This window comes from Heterocephalus glaber, unplaced genomic scaffold (assembly GCF_053883595.1).
Source record: "Heterocephalus glaber isolate CG9 unplaced genomic scaffold, H.glaber_assembly_v1.0 deba00001608, whole genome shotgun sequence".
NCBI lineage: Eukaryota > Metazoa > Chordata > Mammalia > Rodentia > Bathyergidae > Heterocephalus > Heterocephalus glaber.
The window spans coordinates 9,372,701-9,397,025 of NW_028258379.1; the positions used below are offsets into that span (position 1 = coordinate 9,372,701).

A 24,325-nucleotide genomic window follows, 5' to 3' on the forward strand; every position below is an offset into this window, starting at 1 on the left:
CTTTTAATGAGATATTTTGAGTGAGACCTTCATACATGTTCCCTTTGATAAAATTTGTCCTGTGGCAGTTATTTTCTTAGACATGGTTATATTTTCATATGCATACTTTCATTTTATTTCTCAAGCAAATTGGTTAGAAGAGCTATTTTGCTCCCATTTTATCAAGTAGAAACCAGAGTATAAAAAAATTATGATTTAACCAGGGTCATATAGCTAATTAGTCAGAAAGCCAAGCCAAGAGTTAAAACATCTTCACTTCTCAGCATTTCATTACTATTTTTTATAGCTTTTGTCTAAATGTCCCCCAATGTCTCATACACTTGAGGTGGGACTTTTTGAGAAGTAGCTGTACCTAGGGTATGTGATGCTGGATTAAGTGTGTGTGATATTGGGATTAAGGATGGGTATCGATAATGGAAGCTCCACCCTGGTTGTGGGTGGTACCAATCAATAGGCTTGTAGCCTGGATAGAATATAAAGGAACAGAAAGAAGGCAGGCTTACTGCTGATGCCTTCTGCTTGCTTTGCCATAACTATTTCTTCTCTGCGATATCCCTCTGCCATGCTGCTGGCCTTGGATCCAGCTGACTACAGACTGAAACCTCTACAAACTGTGAGTTTAAATAAACCTTTCATCATTTAACTTGTAGGTGTCAAGTATTTTGTCTTAGCCGCAAGAAAAAGAACAGATTTTGGTATCAAGAGTGGGGTCGTTGCTGTGACATTACCTAGCCATGTGGTTCAGAAGGCTTTAGAATTGGCTTGCGGGAACAGTTTGGAAAGCTTTGGAGATGCCAGCTAAAGAAGCAGCCCTGGAGTGCTGAAAGTTGAACTTGGTGGGAGATTCTGCTCAGAGTTCAGAAGAATGGAATCTGTTAGAAATGCTTCTGGTAAAGACCAGGCTCAGGAAATTTCAGTGAGGAACAAAGACTGCATTGGGTGTTGGACTCCAGACCATGTATGTTATGTTTTGGCAGAAAATTTGTCTGCATTTTGCTCTTGTCCAGAGTCTTTACCTGAGAATGAGATTAAGGACGGTGGACTAATTCATCTGGTGGAAGAAATTTCAAGCCAGTCTAATTTTGAGGCAGTGGCATGGCTACTGTTGGGGGCTTTTGGCCAGATCTATGTTGAGAATCCAGAGCAAAGATTGCAGCAGAATGATTTAAAATGTTTTGAGTTTGGCCAGAGAGGAAGCTCCAGTAAAGTTGTAGCCTGCAAAGATGAAGCAAGGGAGATCTTGGCTGCTGAGAAGGACAATAGAAAAGACGGCCTAAGAATATCCCAGGAACCAGCAGGACTCCAGCTTTGCAGCCTCAGTTGCAAAGGTGACTTTGCTTTGAGAAGAGAACCTCAGAGCACCATGTTCCAGAATGATGGCAGCCTAGAGAAGCTGTTCCTCTGGCTTTGGCTCATAGTGCTCAGCAATCCAGGCACTCAACTCCTACAGCTGAGAGAGAAGGAACCCTGGCTACTACTCCAGCTAGTAGCAGACTCTGGCATCATCCATGTGATGCTGGTTTTACGTGTATGCAAAATGTAAGAGTTGTGGAGTCAGGAAGCCTTTCACCCAGATTTCAGAAGAAGGCCTGGGAAGACAGGTAGTGTCCCCCTGAGAGGCCAGTGTTTGAGGCTGTGAGTGTGAAGGTGCAGTGGAGACCTCAGAAGGTTGGAGAAGCCAGGAGATGTGGATTGTCTGAGGAAAGTCATGAGGAATGAACAAAGCTGGCCAAAGAGAGAAGCCTTGAGACCTACAACTACCAGCAGAGCCATAGGGGTGGAGCCACCCAAGCCCTTGGGAATTCCCTTCTTGCCCCAGATTGCACTGGATGTTGGACATGAATCTATGGAATTTAATGTTTGCCCTATTGGGTTTTGAACTTTAGTCCCATTCCTTTTTGGAATTGGAATGTTTATCTTGTGCCATTATATGTTGGAAGTGTTTAACTTTCTTATCATTTGTACAGGGACTCACAGCTAAGAGTTTGTCTTAAATCTCAGAGACTTTGGACTTGGACTTTTCAGCAATGCTGAAACTGTTAAGACTGGCAACTCTTAGAGATGGACTAAATGCTTTTTGCATAAGGGATGAGTCTTTTGGGCCAGGGGCAGAATGGTATGGCTTGGTCTAAATGCACCCCCTTCTCCCAAATGTCTCATGCACTCATAGGTGGGACTTTTGAGAGGTGGCTGGATCTAGGGTATGTGATGCTGGGTTAAGGATGTATGATAGTGGTATTAAGGGTAGGTGTAGATAATAGAAGTTCCACCCTGATTATGGGTGGTACCAATCAATAGGCTTAGAGCCTGGATAGAATATAAAGGGACCAAAAGAAGGCAGGCCTGCTGCTGCTGTTGCTGCTTGCTGCTGATACCTTCTGCCTGCTTTGCCATTACTGTCTCTCCTCTGCCATGCTGCCCGGCCTTGGAACCAGCTGACTATGGACTGAAACCTCTACAAACTGTGAGCTTGAATAAACCTGTCCCCATTTAACTTGTAGATGTTGAGTATCTTATCCCAGCAGCGAGAAAAGTCACTAAGACAATTACTTAAGTCAGAGATCTCAAATTGGGGCCAGCCACATACTTTGATCTTGTTAGGAGCGGCCCTTGCCTTGGTCCTCCACTTAAAGGACCTTGTTATGTCTTCTCTAGTCAGATGGACTAAAGGGAAGTAACCACCCATGCTCTTCATTATAGATCACACTCCGGATCCTAGGATCCCAGAGTCCTATTCAATATGGCCAAATCTATTTGAGTGTGTCCTCCAATGTGTATACCCAATGCGTGCAGCAAGCAGATAAGAGGCAGCTGTTTGCAGGTATGGTGGGACAGACAGCATGCCTTGTGGTCTGAGGTATCCACCTGGTATGCACAGCCCCTGATGATGCAGGACAGAGCCAGGGGTGGGAAGAGAAGTGCTGGGGGCCAGGAGCTCTCTCTTTCTCTCTCTCTCTCACGCACGCACACACATGCGCACACACACACACACATACACACACACCCCACATCCAATGCCCCATTTCTGTGAGCAACCTCAGGGTGTCCCAGAACTCTGAATTTACACCTGGCTTCTAGGTCATTAGGAAAGCATATGTTTTCATTGTAGGCAGACAGAACATATTTTGTTTAACAGTTCATGATCTTGATTTATACATTTTAAATATTTAGACATGTGATATGTAGGCCTCCATTTGTTCTCTTGCCCCAGGCCCTGCAAATATTAGGGGTGGGCTTGCAGTATGCCAGTGTATTTTGTTTGGTTAGCACACTTTCCAACATTAACAACTGGGAGTCTTTGTGTAAGAATAGAGATGTCTGGTTTCAAAGAAAGAAAGGGGGGTGAGGAGGGAGGGAAAGATGGAGGGAGAGAAGGAGGGAAGGAAGGAAAGGAAGAGCGGAAGGAAAGAAAGGAAGGGAGAAGAGAGGGGAGGGGAGGGGAGGAGAGGGGAGGAAGAAAATCATGTAATTCAGGCCCTGCCTACCTGTATGGCAAAAAGGGACTGGAGCTGAGCAGCAAATGCCTGCTTTAGCTAGGACTGGGCCATGTTTTCTAATTGGTCACAGTTCCCACCTGTCTCCCTTCCCTCATTTTGGTGACCTCTGACCTTGCAGCCCCAAGGCATTTGAGTTTGTCACTCCTGATTTAAATCCTTCGTTAGCTATGTCTTTTCCAGAGAATGCCACCGTGCTATCACATTTAATACGTGGTTTTGGCCTCTTCTCTCCAAGTTCCCTCAAAGAGAAGTTGTGAGGTTTGCTTTTTGGGTTTCTCCCCCCAGAAGCTAACAGTAAATTCCTAAATTTTAGCATGAGTAAATGCTTATAAGTTTGGCAATTCTGTCCCTAACTTTAGATTCTTGAAGATTCATTAAAACAACAACTAGGAATTTCAAGAGAGCAGTCAGTCTCTCTCTGCAGGGATCCTCCCCTTTCATCATGCCTTGTGAACTGGAAACCCAATGGAATGGATTTTCTCACTTTGACCCCAGAGAGGGAGAGAGATTTTCGATAGCCGACAAAGGGCTTTTGTTCAGGTTTGCATCAGGATAGATCAGCTCACCCCGTCTCATGGCCCTTACTTCTGGGCTCATCTTCCCTTCCTGGCCCAAAACAGCCCCAGCCCTCCCTCCACTGGGGCCACAGCCCTCCTCACCCTCCAGTCCCAGCACTCTGTCCCCTCCTGCCCCTGCCTCTCAGTCTGGAAAACAGCTTTGCACGTTAACCTCCAGGGCATTCACTGGGTTTCCAGCCGGGTCCCCAGCCCCACAGGCTGCCAAAATAGGCTTTTTACACTCCATAGATGGCAGAGAAAAATCTGCTTGTTCCGTTGCAACTGTCAAGCAAAAGACGTGCTGAGCTCAGATAGAAATAGCAGCAGGGTCAGGGCAGGGCAAGGCCCCAGCATTTCATTAGCTCAGCCCAGCTAAGGGGGTGATTAAATACACACAGTGACCATGAATGGGGCTGTGAGGGCAGCCACACAGTGCAGCACAGAAAAATCATTCTCTGGCCGCTGTCAGCTGGCTGAATGGGACTTAATTATCGGGATAATGAGAACTTATTTTCATTGTTTTAATTTGAGGGAAGGAGTAAGAAAGGAGGGACTCTTTTTCCTCTGGGTAAAAGGATGCTAAACTAGGGCCTCCAACAGGGTCCCACATCCTCCAGGCTGCAGCTGGCTAGTCTCTGGGGTCTACTGTGCTTTACCCATGAAGTAAGAAGGTGTGACAGTCGTGTTCTGGGTTGGTGCTTACTTTAGGCCCTGACATCCCTGCGGGATGTGGCCTCTTAAGAGCATGTCTGTGCTGGCACTCGTCCCCGGCAGCTGCACCAAAGCAGCCCAGAGACGATCCACTGAGCAGACTGGCTTGCACCTTCCAAATTGGCTGCCCTTTTCAAATGCTCCAGTCACGAGTGACTCCTACCCTGTACCTTTTTTTTTTTAATACAAGATCTAGAGAATTAAAAATTACTTGCTCAGGGCAAACATGAAATTCCAAGATCCTTGTACCCTGTTTGAGGCTCAAGAGCCCAGGCCTCCACTGCAGACCACACCCTGACGCTGTAGGAATTATCGAAACTCTTATAAAGCCAGAGCCTCTTGACAATTGAGATAAGCTCCAACCCCATGAATGAAGAAAATCATTAATCATCTCCCCCTTTTCAGTTTGATTCACCTGCCACCCTCTCAAAATTTTGCTTTTCATTTAGAAATGTGAGTTATTTATTTTCCAACTCAGTTGCTCATGTCTGTGGAAATGGGTAAAAAGACATTCTCCCAAGAAAGTCAGCTGTGGGGACCTGAAATTTAGTGTAAATTTCTGGAAAACCAGGGGAAGGAGGATAGGGTAGGTTTAGGAGCAGTGAGAGACACTTCGTAGAGATAAAGGCTTGTGAGGGTCAAAGGTGAGCAGAATTCCAACCAATAGAAAAGAATGGAATTGAGTGGCATGTCTGAGAGAAGGAAACAAAGGCCGTTGGAGTGAAGAATCTGAGTGGAGATAAGGTTTAGTTGGAGAGGAAGGCCAGGTGATGTTGGACGGTGACAGACAGTCAGAGCAGGCTTTCTCCCACCAACTCCATTTGTGGCCATAAAGAGTAGTTGTGGTTTCTGTCATTTGTTTTTGTTTTCATTTTCTTTCTCCCAAGTTCTTCAAAGAGACAGGCAGTAAGGCAGAGCACATGCCCTTCTTCATGGAGCACAGAGAAGAAAATGCTCCTCGACGCTTCCAGGTTTTAGGTTTGGGCTCAAAACCAGTCCCAGTGTCTTAAGGGCTGCCTAGGCTGCGTCTCCTGGGGAACCCCATAGATCACTACTCAGCTCCTCTCCTCTGAAGACTTAGATTATGTTTTTCAAATCTAACAACTGGGTTCTTGGTGACAAGGAATATGCAGGTAAAGGGGGTTAACTATAATAGGTTAATGGCCTACCTGGCTCCTTTCCAGAGAGAAACAGCATAGCCCTTCCCAGAAGCCACATCCTGTACACAGGTCTTCATAGAATGTGTCTGGCTATCAAAATCAATTAATCATGCCTGTCAGGAGTGGGCAGGGCCACTGCAGAGAAAACAGTGGCTGGATCCCACATAACTGAAGAGTCCTTTGCCTTGGAAATCCATGTTGGTCAATGAGGGGGAAGTTGAGTCTAGAGTGTATGTAGTATTCTTAGAGTGTGCTTCCTAATCCTAAAAATTTTATGTTACCCAACTAACTGCCCATTGCAAAGCTATATTGTCAGTGTAAACCTTTGGGCCTTTCTTGGGCCTGACACCATTAATTACCTGAAGGAAAAGAGAATTGGCAGAGTAGAACTTGGAATAACAGTTCTTAGTATTTATACCTTTAGTTTCACTTAAAAATGGCTGAAAGCAGCCTTCTGTAATAATATGTCTTTTTTTTTCTGGTACCGGAGATCGAACTCAGGACCTTGAGCATGCAAGACAGGCGCCACTGAGCTAAATCCTCGGCCCTGTAATAATATATCTTTCCCTCTCCAGTCTGCGTTTTACATGGCCAGCTGTGGGATCCATCTCAAAAGCAAACTGATTTCATCTCCTCTTTTATTGAGATCCCCACTGGTTCTCTATGTCTATAGAAGTAGTCTCCAAACTATTTGGGTTGATCATCCCATCAGTAAACAATTCTTGAGTATATATTCCCAATTTACATATATTTATTTATTTTATATATATTTATTAATTTACCAATGTATTATAAAACATATACAAAATTAAACTTTTAAAAGACTGAAATAAGCAAAAACTTAAAATATCTTTTTAATTATGATGGTTTCATACTATCAGCTAATACCTCAAAGTACAATAAATATGTTGGGTTGGGGATTTAGCTCAGTGGCACTGCACCTGCCTTGCAAGTGCAAGGTCCTGAGTTCGATCCCCAGTACCGCAAAAAATGAATAAATAAATAAGGCAAGGTGCATGATAAGTGATGGAAAATTTAAATCTTTATGTCTAAGAGTTTTCTTGAAAGAAATTTTAACTGTTTGGTTTGACTTCCAATCACATGTGAATACTTGATCATTGTTTTCAGCCTGTCATATGGCCAAAGAGAACCTATTCTAAGGGAAGTATTAGTGCTACCTACTATTCTTACCATTTATATGTGCTTCTATTACTATTATTATCTTTGACCCATTGTTTCCATGCAGGAATATTTTGAATACATTTGTCAACTTTGGGTATGATGTGTTAAATTAGATATATGAAATGAGTCAAAAGCATGTAAACTGTAGTGACTCAGATTTTGTTGAAAGCCCCAGGGGACTGAGGGCTGAGCATACCGCTGACATCCCCTCTGCATTTTGCAATTCCTAATCTTGCCACAGGGTATTTCTTGAGCTGTCCATGACACATGACCATGGATGGAATGATGGATCCATTTAGATTAAAAAAAAACAAAAACTGAAAGTTCTAATAATTTCTGCCTGAACCCAAATTGATCAGTGTGTGTAACTCTGAGACACCTATTCCATTTGGAGACCAAGGGTCTACTGGATGGCTTTCAAACACATCCGCCTTGACCTACAGGGTACTTTTCCATCTGACTTCAGCCATCTTTTCAGCCTAATCTCTGAAAAGAACAGAACTCTATTTTCTGTTGCTTTGTTTATTTTTAATTTTAGCCGTTTTCGAGGAAAGTTGTGTATCAGATTATTTTAATCCTGCATCTCCTCAGTTGATTCTTCCTTCTATTTGCCCTTTTCCTTTCCTACTAGTCAGGACTTGGCTTTCTGTTCAAGTATCTTTTTACAGTCTTTGTCTGGATTTAGCAAAGCAACAACCACCTGTTGGGGTGAGTGCCCACATGGACAGTTGTTTCATTAGTCTTTTCCTGCTGCACCTGTTCAGTGTAGACACCATATTTCTTCCTGTAAGCCTAGACTGTCTTGCCAATTTACTGACCTTTATCATGTCCTTGCACAACTTGAACTGCATCATCGTTTTAGAAGAGCATGGATCCAATGTTTTACTCCTGTCTTAGCTCTTTGAAAAAGAGGGAAGACAATCTTGCAAACAGAGAAAGGTGCATTGACATGTATTTCATGGCTCTCCCTTTGGTCAGAAGTCACAAAAGCATTGAACTTCATTATACCCACTGCCATTTCAGTGGTGTCCACAGAAAAGAAGCTCATTTCTTCTTATATCCACTCTTTTGTACTTACTGTCCCAGCCAACTGGAATGCCTTTCTTCTGTTCTCTACTTTAACCCAAGTTAAATCTGTGTGTGTGTGTGTGTGTGTGTGTGTGTGTGTGTACCAGGGATCGAACTCAGAACCTTGCGCTCGCAAGGCAGGTGGTGGCACCACTGAGCTAAATCCCCAGCCCCCCAAGTTAAATCTTTAAAAGACTTGATCCCTTTAAATCAGAGGTCATCAAGCTTTTTCTATAAAAAGCCAGAAATGAATAGCTTAAGCTTTGTAGCCCATACTGTCTCTCTCACAACTACTCAGTTCCGCCACCATAGTGAAAAATTAGCCACAGACGTAGGTAAACAAATAAACATGGCTATTTTATAACAAAACTTTCTGTACAAAAATAGATAATGGACTCAATATGGCGCTAGGGCCATCGTTTGCCAACCACTGCCCTATTGTCTTCCTTCTGGGTTTTTCTCCATGATTGTCTGTATAAGCACATTTTTTCCAAAGGACTGAATTTCTTGAAATCAAGGACTTTTCTTACTGTTCCCCAGAAGCTACATGTCTGGGACCTAGATGCTGTTCAATAAAGACATATTACTGAATATCAAGAATTATTATTATGTTCCTGATAGAAAAATGGAGAGAAATTCTTCCATTGGGTATAAGGTCAAAAGGCTTACTTCTATTTTCTAAAATAAAAGATCACATAAGAATGTTGACGAATGATATTAGGGGATTTGGCTGGAGCTTAAACTAGGCCTTCTAACAGGGCAGCTGGTATCCTGCTCCCCTAACGACCATTTTCATCTCCTTGTCATTTGGCCTGCATCTTCAATAATCCTATAGAATTATCTCCGTTTCAATCATACAGCTACCGTATACAATCTGTCCCTATATTTGTACAGTACTTTATAATTTTCAAAGTAAGTGACACAATTCCTATTTTGTAGACCTGGCAACTGACAAACATCAAGTGACTTGTCCTGTGATTGATACATCTGGGACTTCTGATTCCCAACCTGGGGCTCTTTTTATTACACCAGACAGCTTCCCAGGTAATTAGAACAAAACAATACTGTGGAAGATGAAACCAAAGAGTAAATTAATTCTATTTGAAATTCCAAGGAGACCTTGGGTCAAATGTGTATTGGAATTCCATTGGTATTTGGTAGAATTGGCCCAGTGGATGTGTGGACCCCTGCCAGCATTGCACAAGATACCTAAATCTCAAAGTCAGTTTTACTAACCTTCATTTATCTTGGAAACACAAAAAGTTAGACTCGAACTTGGCTTGAATGAGGAGATTCACATTAAGCCTGTATCCCTATTCCTCTTATAAACTGTTCTGTGAACCCCAGTGTTGCAGACCTCGCTGTTTTGTGGGACTGTGAAGGCCGCCTCCGCACACTTGCTGCCAGGAAATGAATGGTTAATACTGACTCAGAAGCCATTACTGCCACTTACGATGACGGTCCTTTGCTCTGTGTTCCTTGGAAACCTCTTGCCTCAGCTTGAGCTTGACCCAACCCACTTAGAAGGAGAGAGCAATTTTACAGCCCCTTGTGGAATGACTCCAAGCCAGTCATATCTCTTTCCAAATGATCTGACGCAGCAAGCTGATCATGTTTCTTTGGAGGCTTGGCTGAGAATAGTCAAGTCTGGCAACCCTGAACCAGAGAGGATAAAATGAGACCATCAAGAAAAATCTGAAATGGCCTCTAAGGAGGAAGAACCAGTGAAATGTTCAGGTCAAGTCAGGAGTGGGATGCTTTCTGGCAAGATTAAAGAAAGGAAGACTAGGTGACCATGTGTGAAATTCAAAAGAGCGAACAGTGATGTGGGGAATTAGACTGGCACATGCCCAGTACTTTTCTGAGAGCAGGCACCAAGCCTAAAACAACTCACAAAATCTACCTCTTGTTTTTAATTCTTACCTTTAAGCAGACTTTTTATTGGAATTTTTTTATGGTTGGTTACCTGTCCACCTTACTGCCACCCTACCAAAGGAGGCAGGGACTCAACTGTGTTTGCCAGAGACCAACAGAGCCCTGTGTTCAATTTTTATGGTCTCGGGAATAGTGATTACAGGGTTCCAGGAATGGGATGTGGGAACAACACAAGAGTCAGGTTTCACTTAAGGTCTTTGGTAAGAAATAAATACCCTGTTGCTAGGATGGAAATAGTATTGGTTCTTCACAGATCATTTGAAGGGATAAGCTGAGTCCTAGAAGCAACTCCTAGCCCATATGACTTTCAGTTCAGCTGGATAAAAGCAGATCTTTAAGCATCAGATTCCATAGCTACATATCTGGTTAGTTATCCCCTGCTTTGGTTGCACAGAGATATTTTCAACAGCAAAGACACAGTGACAAAGTTGGGCTCTTTCAGGCTATCCATTGAGCAAAAAGGGGTGTGTGCCTCTGGCCATCCGCTTGGCTCTGTATGCCTTCACAGTTCTTCTTTGCATCCAAATAGTATAGACACTGGCATTAGCAGGAAACAGTCTAAAAAGAATAGCAGTCACTTCCCTTTGCTTGGTTTCTTTCACAGTCAACTCAGCTGACCTGTTTCAGGCGCTTACTGTGTGCCAGGCATTTTCTCAGAATATAGCAAGACTGCCCTTGCCCTTACTGCCTTACCTGTCTGTAAGGAAAGTAGTATTATAAGCATCTGTGGCAGAAAGAGTAAGAGAAACACCATGGAGACTCAGAGGAGAGTACCCATCATCCTAAAGAAGCATCACCATTGAGGGTATGCCCACAAGGGAGCCCTATCCACCATTCATTCCCCCAATATTCATTGATTCCCCCCAATATTTATATTCTGCTTGTTATCCACAGGGAACAAGGGGCTTGGGACTCAAAAAGGAATAGAAAGAGGAGTACCGGGAAGGGGTTTGGGAAGTGGGAGGTAGATTGGGCCACGTGGGTAAGGGTTTTGCTTGACAGGCCAAATCTGAACTTTGTTCTGTAGGCACAAGAAACCTCCTTAGGGCTTTCTGCAGGTGGGGGCACAGATAGCCACTCCACACACACAAAAAAAGTCTGATTAAAGGAAAGAATAAAAATGATAGGTAGATTTTGTGAGTTGTTTTAGGCTTAGTGCCTGCTCTCAGAAAAGTACTGGGCAGGTGCCAGTCTGCTTCTCCACATCACTGTTGACTGCCCTACAACTTAGAGGTATTTTGTGTGCCTGTTTTATGCTTGCTTTCTGTCTGGTTCCCCAGTTGGGATATGAACCCCATGAAGACAGGAAGGTTGTTGGTCATAATCACCATCGTGTTCCTAGTTTTAAGCACTAAGCCTGGAACAAAGTAGACTCTCAACAAGTAGTTCTAAAATGAATAATCTTTTTATGTTTAGACAGTTGTCTCCAGATTGTAGAGGCAAAGGAGATCCAGAGCTAGAAGATCCACAGGAGGGATTTGTAATGACAGAGAGGTGCTAAGATCTGAATCCAGGGCAATCGTGGCATAAATGAAAAGGAAGAAGGTTTAAAGGTCGACTCCTTGGGGTTAACACTGACAGATGTTGATGAGGGAGGGGGATGGGCCAGCGTGACTTTAAGGTTTTCATTTGGAGGTCTGAGGGGCTAGAGATAGGGTTGACTGAGAGGAAGGATAGGGAAGAAACATGAGGAGGGGCTTGTCATGGGAAGCAAGGGAGCGTAGATAATGACATCAGTTTTGGGCATGTGTGATTTGACACAACTGTAGAATGTCCAACTGGAGATGTCCAAGAGACAGTTGGAAATATGTGTGGGCAATTCAGGAGATGGCTGGGCTGAGGTCACAGGTTTTGGGTGATAAATGAAACCAGAAGAGGGTACGGTCACTCAAGGAAAGCAGACAGAGTTGGAAGAGAAAAACAGAAGCCCAAACTTAGAAGAAATACCATTTGCTGGGTGAGTGTCAAAGAAGCCAGGGAAGGAGACAGAAGGTGAGATCAGAGAGGGAAGAGGAGAATAGGCGAGGGCTTCTGTCTACCTTTGAGAAGCGGTTAGAGCAAGGGTCAGGAGGCACGGGAGCTGCCATCTTAGGTGAACAGTACCACCCAGGTCTTACCATGTAAAGGGAAGCTCTTGGCAATTCTGGGCCATTGAGAAAAGCAAAACGCATATGTAGAGTTTATCAGGACTTCCTCCTTCTAACATTCCCAAGGGCAGGGCCAGATCTAGTTGAGTGTTGAATGGCCTGCCAATTTAAGGATGTCCTCAACTTGAAAACACCAGGAACTCCTGCAACTCCTCATCTCCTACCTAAGAATGGCTCTCACTGACTAGACAGGTGTTTAACCAATGGCCACTTTGGGGTCTGGATTCAGGCTCTCACAGGATTCCTACAGGTGGCTTCCAGTTCCAGTTCTCTCAGGGGAGATGTTTCTTCTGGGACTGGTTTGCACGTTAGTGCTAGTCTCAGCCTCTCTCATGATTAACCTCCTTTCTCAGCTTCCTCTGCCACATCCAGTCCTCTTGCTACTATAGAGCGCACCTGCCGCCCTACCTTCCTTCCTGCCACCCCCACGCTCCCTTCCACTTCCTGTCCTCTAGTTCAGGCCAGTGATTTCTGTACTTATTATAATCATGAAAATTCCATAGAAATGACATGGAAACTTAAAGAGAACCCATTACACACAGATCACAGTGGAGATGCTTTGGTCGAAGGGAGGAGAGTTGGGGTCCAGGCGCCAGCTCACACAGCAGAACTCTGGAGCACTGTGAGTCTCTTGTGAACCACTGAGGTAGGAGGAGCAGTACTGCCTTCCACACACACACACACACACACACACACACACACACACACACACACCCGCCATGCAGGCCCCTCCTCCTCTGACACTCTCCAAAGGACCATTTGCTGGTCACCAGTCTCCACCCTCTTTCCTGAGGCTTCTCCCTCTTTGGGAAAGAAAGGGCCAGGCTGGGACACAGCGTGTTGAAACACCCTGATGGAGAACACTCTCCATTCTGGTGTCGGTCTCCTCCAGAGCAGAATCACTCAGACCTTCAAATCCTTTTTATGAATGGAGTCATTCAGACTGCATAGGTGAACCAGGGCATCCCTGGGAAAAGCCCTTTGGGAGGGGGACTCACAAGAAGACATGGTGTCCCCAACCGAAAGAGTCCAGAACGAAACTCCATTGGAGATCTCAGTTTCCCACCCACATAGGAAACTCAACTTGAGGGTCCTATCTTAGCACCCTCCTCAGTTTCTTTCTGGAGAGTCTAGGGGAGGGGACAGAAGCAGGACAGAGGCAGCAACTTGCTAAGCTAGCATCACTTCCCACCCCTGCTCCCACCTGCCCTGAGTGCTGGGTAAATCCCGACCTTCAGGACTCTGCTGGGACAATCCTGCCCCTCCCCTGTGTCTCCCAGGTCCCCTGCGCCCTGCTCAGCCCTGCCTGGCCGCCGCATACTTGTGCTGGAGCTTGTGAGTTAGGGCTATTCATCTTGTTTAGAGCTCGGCTGGACTGCAGATGCTGTGAAGACTGTAATTTTAGACTCCCTGATTGGAAAGGGTTGCGGGGCGGGCGGGAGAGGAATGCAATTTGATTCACTGGTTGGAGCTGGTTCCAAGTGGGCTCTGCCACCCTCCATGCGCCCCTCTTCTCCAAGCTGCAGCCCCTCCAGGCCTCGCTCTGGGCTTGACCTACCCAGAAGCAGGCAGGACGGCTCGGTGTTTCTGGGATCTTGGCCTGGAGAATCGCGGGCCAGAAGGGCGATCAGTGGCACATGGGGTGAGGGTCCTCTCCCAGCACGACAATGCCAAGGACAGGGCGGATGAGCCAGATTATCCCTCCCCCAACCCAGTGCTGTGTGTGGGGAACCAGGACGAAGTGGGGTCCCCCAGAGGCCTCTGACCCCTTCTGATCCTACTAGCTTTTCTGTTCTCCTAACCTCCACCGTGGGGGGTGCCATTGCTCCCCGGGGCCTTCCCACCAGGCTCCCAGGGCCTCAGCTAATCCCTCCTCCCACCCCTTGGTGCTTGAAGACCCAATTTGCATTTGATTACAGAACCCCCAGAAGATTCAAATCCCGGGGAATGACTCAGGCTGACTGTTCTGGTTCTGTGAGTCCAGTGGGAGCCAAGAATTTTGAGCCCCAGGCGTCGTTGTCCTTCAGATGCCACCAGAGATGTGTTCAGCTGCCTGTCCACCTCCTCAGAACAGTCCCAAATCCAGGGCTCTTGGGTGATTCAGACCTGGAACCATCCGTGCATTTGAGCCACTCTCTGTAGTCATGCGTGGGGCAGAGGGGTGGGGAGGGGGCAGCTCAGATTTCTTTGTGCCGCAAACCTCATTTGACAAATGACTTGTGCCAAATCACTGCAAATCACAGGTCTTGGTAAACACAGGAATGTTAACTCATATCTGGTGTTTAGTTCGTGCCCTAGGCACACTTTTATAAAACGGGATCCAGAAGAAAGAGAGAAAGGTCTGATGGGTTTTTCTTTTTGCTTTTTGCTACTAAGACCTGGAAGAAAGCCATAATGAAATCCTGGAATCCTGCTGCTCTCCCTGCTGAAAGATGTTGAGCTCATGTTTGGTTGCCTCTGGTGACAGGAAACTTGCCACTTACAAAGCAGCCTAGTAAAACTTTGGCTGGCTCTGACTTTTGTTCAATAACTCTTTATTACTGCAAGTTTTCCTGCTGTCCACCAACATTTGTTTCCCTGGTGAGCTTGGACCTGGGGGTAGGATTTAGGAGACCCAGATGGAGAGTGTTGGTTGTCCTGCTCTAGGCAAAGAACTAGCAGGACTCCTGTGAGGGTGTAAAGTGCAGCAATATTCTCACCTCCCCCTGGCAAGCTCTGTCCCCCTGCATGCATCAGGGTGCTCCCTTCCTGTGCACAGCTCCAGGGTGCTCCCTTCTGGCCCAGGAGGTGCCAGCCACCATAACTTATATTTGTTTACTTGTCCTGCTGGAAATATGGACATGAGGATGTTTTACTACTTTTCAAAGCAAGGGCTCTTTTCCTGGGCAGTTAACAGGACTTAAGTGTATGTGCCCCTCCAACACTTGTTTATTGCAGTTTTCTGCAGAGGAAGCTTAAGTGATTATTCATGGATTCTTTCATGCTAAAGATGCATTGCAGTGGAATGTCACTGGTTTGTACAAATTCAGGCTGCGGTCTAAAGAATCTCAGGCACTACACATCCGCAGCAAGACTCTTATTCCTCTCCATCCTGTAGAGTCAAACAGAATCAGTGCCAACAAAATCTTCCCGAGGAGAGGTGTGCCTGGTCTACTTTTAAAAATAGATGCACCTCCTGTGTAAACATCATTTTGCCTGTTGGAATGTAAATGATATTACTGGAATGCTTGGAGACAGTTTGTTCTCTTAGTGGATTAGCAATTTGCCCCTGAAAATACTGTTTCACAGTATTCACTAAGCACATCCTTCCTTCTTGTGTGGTTTGGGATTCCCTATCAGCCAGCCCAGATGGATGGATAAAAAATCTGGAAGATTTGCTGTACCCAATCCATCAATAATCCTAGCAATGATCTGTATTGAGAGGGACTAGAGTGGTGGTGGATACAGGTTTTCTGGAGAGACTGGGAAATAACAGAAAATTGGCCAGAGAGGGAGCTATTAGCAAATTTTTTTTTTTTTTAAATAGTTAAGAAGACACATTTGTAACTATGAGGAACAGTCAGTAGGGAGCAAACAGGGTAGTGAATGAACATGCTACTAGAAGGTGGAGAAAGAGAGCCGGGATATCATAGCAGTGGTACAAGAAGAGTTTAAAATTGTTTCTCCTAGCAGTTGGTTTTGACCACCCACATCATCTCCCAAATTCTGCCTGGCAAAGCATCCTTCTCCGTTCCCCTGGCCTGTGCCTGGCCCATGCCTGATCTCTGCAAAAGTCAGCTGCCCTTGTTTCCACTTTTGCCCCATTCCACGCTCAACTCCAGGTCAGTGTTCCTGCAAGTCATTTCTTTCACTTTTTCATCCCACCCACCCCAATCCCTCCACAAATTAAATATCTGTGCTCTGGAATATGACCTGGCTATGACCTGGCACCTATGACCTGGCTCCTGGGGATCTTTCCAGACTCATTCCTTGTCCCATCTATATATGTACGAGGTCCGAGGGGCACATTCACCACTTCGTGGAATACTCAGCGAGTGCCCGGCTTGTGCAGAGCACTCAGTTGTTACTAGGATTATGTCATCTGTCTCCCTGCCCGTGTTCAGGCTGTTCCTCTTCCACGCCCCTCTGTTACACTCCTCTCATAAAGATAGCCACTGTGTCTTTTCCTAAGACAGAGTTGTGAATTGGCAACCTGAGGGCCAAATTTGGACCATAGATATGTTTTGTTTGGCCTATGCAGTGTTTCTAAAAATCAAGAAATTGTATATCACCATCTAGATTTATGACTTCACTGGAAAGCCTAGGAGATCTAGTAACCCCGAATTTCAGCATGGCAATGCCAGGCTGCCACTGAGAAACAGCTGTCCCAGGTTCACCAGAGCCCCTCTTGCATGGCTGGGGTACAGGGGACCATCTTCAAATGTCCACTTCAGTGCCCCCCCCATTGGCATTTGGGGTAGGCCAATCTTTGGTTATCTCGAACCACCCCATATATTGTTAGCAATGCTGGTCCCCACCCACTCAATCAAAAGCACCCCCAAACATTCCCAAAGCTCTGGTAGCAGATATCACTCTATCCACTATTGAGCTGTCCACCACTAGCACATAACCCTTGTCTCCCCAGTGCTGGCACACAGTAGGACCTCGGTTAAATAGGTTAAAAAGATCCAGTATGCCACATCCATTACTGAATGGTTCTGCATGTTAAAACTTCCCACCAAAACAGAGGCAGAAAAATGCAATAATCATAGCATTTTTAAAAAATAAATTATCTGGAGTAAATTTAGTATGTTCCTCTAAACACCTGTCCCAAAATGGAAAAAAAAAATTAGTTAATAGCATGTCCCTGTTGAGGCATTTCCATTCTGCATGCCTCAGTTAACTGTAATGTTAATTGATTATAGTTTCTTTGCTTCTAACCCTCACATGTAATGAGAGTGGCTGTGCAGCTGTGCACCAGGCACCACCCCAAGAAAGGCTGTGTTCAGAGGGAGCACAAGAGGAACTGAACCACAAGCAGCTTTTCCATGGGAAATGTTGTCACTACTATTTTTTGGTTTTTGTTTCAACTATAAAAATACCATACGCTTACAGTAGAAACTTCAGAAGATAGTAAGGTACTAAGAATAAGTTAAAAATCACTCATAATTTCATTGTCTGCAGATAATCACTGTTATTTTTGGAATATTCCCTTCCTGTTTTCCCTTATGCATCTATACTGATCTTTGATCTTGTGGGTTTTGTTTTGTTTCTAGCAAAATTGGGGTTGTACTGGTTATAAAACCCCTGGCCATCTCATGCCTGTATATAATCAATTTATAATCAATTTAACTAATTCCTCTGCTTCCCAGTTTATGCTCTTATTATCAGTACAGCAATCAAATTCTTTATTTATAAATCTTTCTGAGTCAGTCTGATTATTTCCCCAGAAAGTGTGATAGGGCAGCCAGCACAGGAAGAGGTCCGCCCTCCACTGAGGAGATGCTGTTGAGTTCAGCACTAAAAAGATGGGTGAGGTGCACGGTAGACTGAGGTCTGGGTCAGGGATTTCCAGGCAGGAAGAAGCTCCTATTATGCCACTGAAGAGTAGCCATATGCTGAGAGCAAGGGGAGAGGATATGGGATTGAGGACGTGGGGACAGTGGGGAGCGTTTATAACTCCTACCTAAGGGGAGCAAACAAGGGTGAGAATTGCTTGGCAGCACCCAGAGTCCAATCGAGGTCACATACGGGCAGGGATATGCAGAAGCAGAGGTGGGCTGGGGGTTGGGGTGGGGATAGTGAATTATCTCAGGTTTGGGAAATGGCCTGATAGCCCAGTCAAAGGTCAGAGGGGGGGAACTAGGCTCAGGAAATTTTTTCCCACCCAGATAATAACACTGTAACGAACAAGTAAAAAACAGACTCTGTGACCTAGCAAAGGAATTATCTTTGCTTATAACATGGTTTCACAGACCCAACATGAGCTAGAGAGATCCCTGAGTTATGCTTATGGTGTCATAAAAATAGGAATGAACACTTTGTACAGCATGTCACAGTTCACAAAGTACCTTAGATGATACATTAGCCGAATCTCCTTGGATAGATATTTTTAAGTGGATTCCCCATTTTATAGAAATAGGGGCTCAGAAAGGGGAATTTGTGTGAGTGCAGACAGGTAGTTGGCAGAGGAATCAGGTTCCAAAGCAGCTCCAAGGACAGTTTGTGACAATCCACTCTCTTGTGACCATCTCTTCTGTCCTTGCAAAATGACTTTTGTTGGGAAACAAATGTATCCTCCCCCTGTGGCCTTGACCTTTGCAAGAAGAATTAACCAAGTGAGCTAACAGGATAAGCCAATTCTCTGCACGCTTTAAGAGCAGTGGGAGACTGCCCCCGCTCAACCTCTGTTCCAGGGAAAGACCTTTCTCAGTCCAATGCAAGCCTTTCTTGCATCTGGAATCTTCTTCCTTAGAAATGAGCATAGCTCACTTCCTAACCTGTGCAAGTCTAAATCCACCCCTGCTGCTGCTGACCCTAGTCTCTGGTTCTTCCTAACCGCTCTCCCCTCTGCTGTATTTTCCTCCTTAGCATTTATCACCTTCTAATACATTAATATTATATCATTTTCTTATTTCTTCTTTGTTTCCTCCACTGTCCTGTAAGCATGACAGGACAGGGATTTTGTCTATTTTGTTCCTTCCTGTTTCCCCTTACCTAGGATATGCTCTGAACAAAGAAGGTGCTCAAAAAGTAACTGATGGATGAATAGCCATGGGAAGTATTAGAGTGAATTAGTACAGTGACTAGTTCATAATAGGAAATCATACACATTGGTTCCTCTTTTCTCCTCCCTCCTCTTGCATTCAGTGTTATCTGCTCAGCACAATCACCTTTAGGATTGAGATATTTTAGGAAAAGGTAACACTTTAAGTCCATGGGACAGGGAAAATCCCCATACTGGCTCTCAAGACAAGTGGGCAAGTCACAAGCTGAATGGAGCCGTGGTCTCCTTGTTTATCTTACATAAGGGGTAAGGGACACATGGTTTGGGGAGCACTTCTAGTGCTGTCTGCCTTCTGCCCAGCTGTGAATCAGGGTGGAGCCTCCCCCTTTCTGTCAGTGGGGTCACCTGCTTTCGGGGCAGCAGCACGGGCCAGTCCTGATGTCTGCCCATTGAGCTGCTGTGGGTTTGTGGAGGGCCCGCTCTCTTGGTCTGGGGCGCTGCTGAGTTGCTCACTCTTTCACCCATCCTGACATTTAGTTATTGGGAGACACAGTGCACACTGAATACCCACTGTGGGTGCAGGGCTGTCCTGAAATGATAGCAGCTCGGACCCAGGACGCCACGGTCGGTAAGACAGACCTCAACATGAGAGTCCACCCAAACCAGGGGCACTTTTGGGCAACCCCAGTGCCCATCAGACTTTCCTCTTCTACTTTTGGGTTATCTTCCTTACTAGGACCTTGCTCAGGCCCTTCCCTGGAACACATAGCCAGCTAGCTGCTCTCCTTGTCTGGAGCCTGCTCTATGTCCCCTCTCCCTGTCCACTTCCTTCCCCCAGTTGTTCTCCAAATCTAGAGCCAGGAGAATGGGAGCCCCAGGATGCCCAGGAAGCTGGTGGGGAGAGGATAGCAGGCCCAGGCTGAGGAGGGGAGGTATGTTGTGCTGAAGGGTGGGCATGGTGAGCCAAGAGTCAGAAGAGAAAGGGGTAAAGGAAGAAAGCCCTTAGCAGTGAGGGGGCCTGTAAGGGGTTGGGTGACCTAAGAAGCGGAGGTGGCTGAGGAGAAAGAGAGAGAAAGGAAGAGATGGCGGCATGTGTCGGGAAGGTAATTTTAGGGTGGGAAAGCTGAGGAGCAAAGGTTCCAGAGGTTTGGGAGAAGGTTTGCTGGGAATTGCACCATAAGAGACCGGTGCATGGCCTCTCAAAAAACTCTTTGTAAAGATCACGTCAGACCTGAGAGCGTTTGCGGTGACTCTCCGTCTGCCCGTCTGCATGGAGGCCATCTTCTAGCAAGAGCTGGCCCCACGTACGCAGATAACAAGCACGAGGCTGGCCGTCACCGTCCCAGGGTTGGCACTCACAGCCCAGGCCGGGCTCCCGCTACCCCTGAGTCCTCTCCACACACTGGCATTCTCGCTGTCTTGGATAAGACGTGTGCTTTCCAGCCTCCTCACCTCCTCATCCAAGACGAGCTCACAAGTCCCCAGGATCAGCACCAACTCCTTCCTCCTTCCTCCTGTGTTCCCAAACCTCAGGCCTCTGCCCAGAGCCACCTTCTCCTCCTCCAAGAAGCCTTTGCTGGACCCTGGAAACAGCTTGTCCTCCCATACCTCTCCTGGGCACTTATCATAAACATGGCGTCGCTGCCTAGATATATATGAGTAGGCTGTTGCTACCTGTAAACTCTTTAAAAATAAAGACCAGAATTAAAATCCTTTTAATCCTGCATAGACTTACAATGGTACTGGGTATATGGAGCCCCTATGTCAATCCTGAGGGACTAGACTTTCCCGGGGAAGCCCAGAGAATGTGCTGGCAGAGCAGAGAACCAACATCTCCTTGCCTACTCCCTATGGATCTGGTCCCTGGAAAGCAGCTCCAGGGGCCTTGAACAATAACATTGTCACCAGAGGGGCCTGCCCTTCAAAGAAACAGGGAAATAGCTCTTGTTATATGCAAAGTGGAAAAGGTACCAACACTGTTCTCTGCATTTCCTGCCTTTCAATTGAGTGAGGACAGACAGATGATTTATTGGGCATTTCCTAGCCTCCCCTTCACCATAGGAAACCAGTATGAAAAAAAAAAAGGTGCAAATTTTAAAAAGATGTGTGAGTGTTTTGAGGAGGCTGGGGGGAGAATTCCTCTGTACCATTAAAGTAAAAAAAGAAAACTCTCTAACAGCAGGACCTCTGATCTAGAAGCATACTGACCATAAATTTACGCCAGCCTTTGAGAGCTCAAAGCTGCTTGTGGCGTAGGAGGAGGGAGTGGGGCAGGGCAAGGAAGGTGGTGAAGGCTGTCCTTTCTCTGCTCCTCATTTCCAGGTGACCTAGCTTGGCCTTAGGTGGGGGCAGTATGGTTTTAGCCACCACGAGCAGCACACCAGCACAGGAGCAGAGGGTTGCAGGGGACTTCACCACCCTCAAGTGTTGGTTTCAGTCGGAAGAGATCGCCCCCACCCCCCGCCCCAGGCAGCTGGGGGAGAGACCGAGAAGCAGGACTCAGCTACAGCAGCTCTGCTTGGTTCCACTCTGTTCTGAGTGTGTTCTTCTCTTAGGGCTGCCCTAACAAAGAACCACGCAACACTTAATGGGATCAAAGCAACAGAAATTTACAGCATAGTTCTGGAGGCCAGAAGGCAGATATCAAGACTTCATCAAACCCAAATTTCTCCCAAAGGCTCTTTCCTGCTCTTTCTAGCTTCTGGTGTTTGCCTGCAATCCTTAGCATCCCTGGGCTTGGACCCGCATTGTTCCAGTCTCTGCCTCCACCTTCACGTGTCCTCTTCCCTGTGCCTGTGTCCACACACGGTGTTCCCTCTGTGCAAGTCTGTCTCTGTGTGTGTCTCTCTCTTTTTATAAGGACACCTGTCGTACTGGATCAAAGGCCCATCTTACCCCAGTAGGACTTCACCTTAACCTGTATCTTCATTAAACCTGTAAAGGCCCTTTTTCAAAAATAAGGTCATATGCACAGGTACTAGGAATTAAGACTTTGATATGTCTTTGGGGAGGCACTATTCAACCCACCACTGAAATCCAGTGCTTATCATCTGTGGTTTTAGGTCACCAACCAGTTACTCTGTGTGCACACATGTACACGTGTATATATATAGTACATCTGTGATTTACATTTATATAGTAGCAAATGCATACACATAAATGACTATGCATACATATGTATATATACAAATGCCTATGATTTGTAATTAGTGTTATATGATATGTACGTAGAAATTGACATAACTGTAAATTGATAAATGACATTTTATGTCATATATACAACATATATATCATCTGCAACATTAAAATATAAGTCATATGTACATTATATGACATATATAATCTCAAATATATGGCACTGTATAAAGAACTATATGACACTAACTATAAATCATAGGAGCAATTCTGAGTAATGCCTAATATCATTACTTGAAGGAAGAAGACTACCGAGGTATTTTTGTCATTTTCTGCACTAAAGAGCTGATGGGAAGGATCTGGCTTTGCCACAGATACAAGCACTTGTGCAGGGCTGAACCTCAACTGCGGGGGAATCCAAGCACAGCCTGGGCAGAGGCCTGTGTATCTGCCTGGGCATCCCCAGGGCAACAGGGCAGCCACTCTGCTGGCTGCCATATCAGTCTTCACTGCCCTGTTTTGAATGAGAAAACTCAGAGCCAGAGTCACAGAGTGGCTTGTCTAAGTCCATGAGGCACAGATAGTTCTACAAGTAGAAGTCACGCCTCCTCCATGTGCCCAGCTCCAGCTCCGGCCACTCCAGCCACTTCCCTTCATCCAGCTCCTCTTGCCCCATTTTTCCAGCTAATAATCAAAATTTTCATTTGAGTTACTTCTGCTGAGTGTGCCCAGAAGTTATAGGTGGTCACACAAAAAACACTATTTTCCCTTCACATGAGCTGAGAAACAACTTTGCATGGAGGTCTTGCGCCATGCCAAAGTTAGAGTACTTTGTGTTCAGTTGTTTTGGAATTGTTGATGAGGTGGAAAAAAACCAGCTTCCTTTTTCAATTTTATGAAGGTTTTTCCCTCCTTGGGTTTTCTCAAAGGCCACACTGACTGACCTAAAGCTTGGCTTCGTTTTCTGCACTCAGTAGCCTGCCTGGAATGCCTTTCATTGATGAGTCTGGGGTCTCCAGGGTCTCTCAAGTTCGGCCCAGACCTCTTTGTGAGTGACCTTTGGAAGCATTGAAATGGCTCTCCCTCAACTCCTGCCTTGGTTCCCCACCTTTCTGGCTTTCTCCCTGCTCTCTCCACCTTGTAAAGCTGCTTGACTTCCCTCTGGAAGCCCAAGAGCCCGATCGCTCTCCATCCTGCTTGCTGGAATCTCCAACAGGGAGCAAAAGGGATGCTGGGGCCTGGGATTTAGCTCAGTGGTTCTGCTGCCTGCCGAAAGCACAAGGACCTGAGTTCGATCCCCGGTACCAAAAAACAAAACAAAAGGGATGCTGCTTCCCAGCAGGAAATGGCCAGATTCCAGGATGCTTGAAATGGGGCTCTGGAGGCCTGCTGCTTGGAAACTTGGCTGGAGGATGTTTTTGCCAGAGCCTTCACCCATCCTGGAGTTCCACACGGACTGACAGAAGTACTGCCCAGCCTCCTACAGCTTCCTCTGCCACTCCCCATCAGCTTTCAAACCAGCCTTGCTGTGCAGGGAGCAGGTGCCTAGACCAAACACAGGATGAGTCCTTGGTACAGTGTCATTCCCACAGCCTCTACTACTTAAAAAAACCCACAGATTTTTCAGTGCCCCCACCAAAGTCTTATTGAGGCTTCTGGCACAGCCTAGAACTCAGTCTTCTTGGAGCACCCCAGGGGGCACTCCCTAGGGTGGGTAGAGTAGTGTAGAGAACACCCTTGGAAACCTATGGCTTAACTTTAGGCAGTTGTGCTTACATGGGGTCTCAGCTTTGAAAGCCTGCCTGGGGCACTTTAGACCGGTAGCCAAGGGGAAGCAAAGACTAGAAGTAAAGATATAGGCTGAGGCAAAAATACATCCCAAGTTGGCCGTGGGCTGGGCCTGGGCCAGAGGGAGAGAGGAGCAGGCTTCAGGTGTGGTTGCTAAGGTGCCAGCAGTGCAGGTTCCATGTGGAAATGCTGTTGGATGGTCATTTAAATCGGCTGCCAGGGTACAGCTAGAAGTGCCTTCTCTTGGGTCTGGGACGGCCATGCAGCCAGAGAGAACAGACAATCAAGATTCCGTGCTGTGCTTCCGAGAAGGGCCGCCTGCTTTCTCTCAGAGGCGGCGCTTGGTGAACACAAATACTGTACTGGCTTCGGAATTACAACTGGGTTTTGGTGAGGATTTGTCCTGTTTCTCTAGGAAAATGTGAGCGAGCTACTTACT

At 46.0% G+C, this 24,325-nt stretch overlaps 1 protein-coding gene and 1 pseudogene across 4 annotated transcripts in view; one reads left to right on the forward strand and one right to left on the reverse strand.

The window, feature by feature from the left end:
• Rad51b (RAD51 paralog B) overlaps positions 1 to 24,325 on the forward strand; it is an 828,064-nt gene that overhangs the window by 673,415 nt on the left and 130,324 nt on the right. The gene's annotated exons all lie outside the window — the stretch shown is intronic.
• LOC101713527 (large ribosomal subunit protein uL24 pseudogene) lies at positions 7,679 to 8,492 on the reverse strand (annotated as a pseudogene).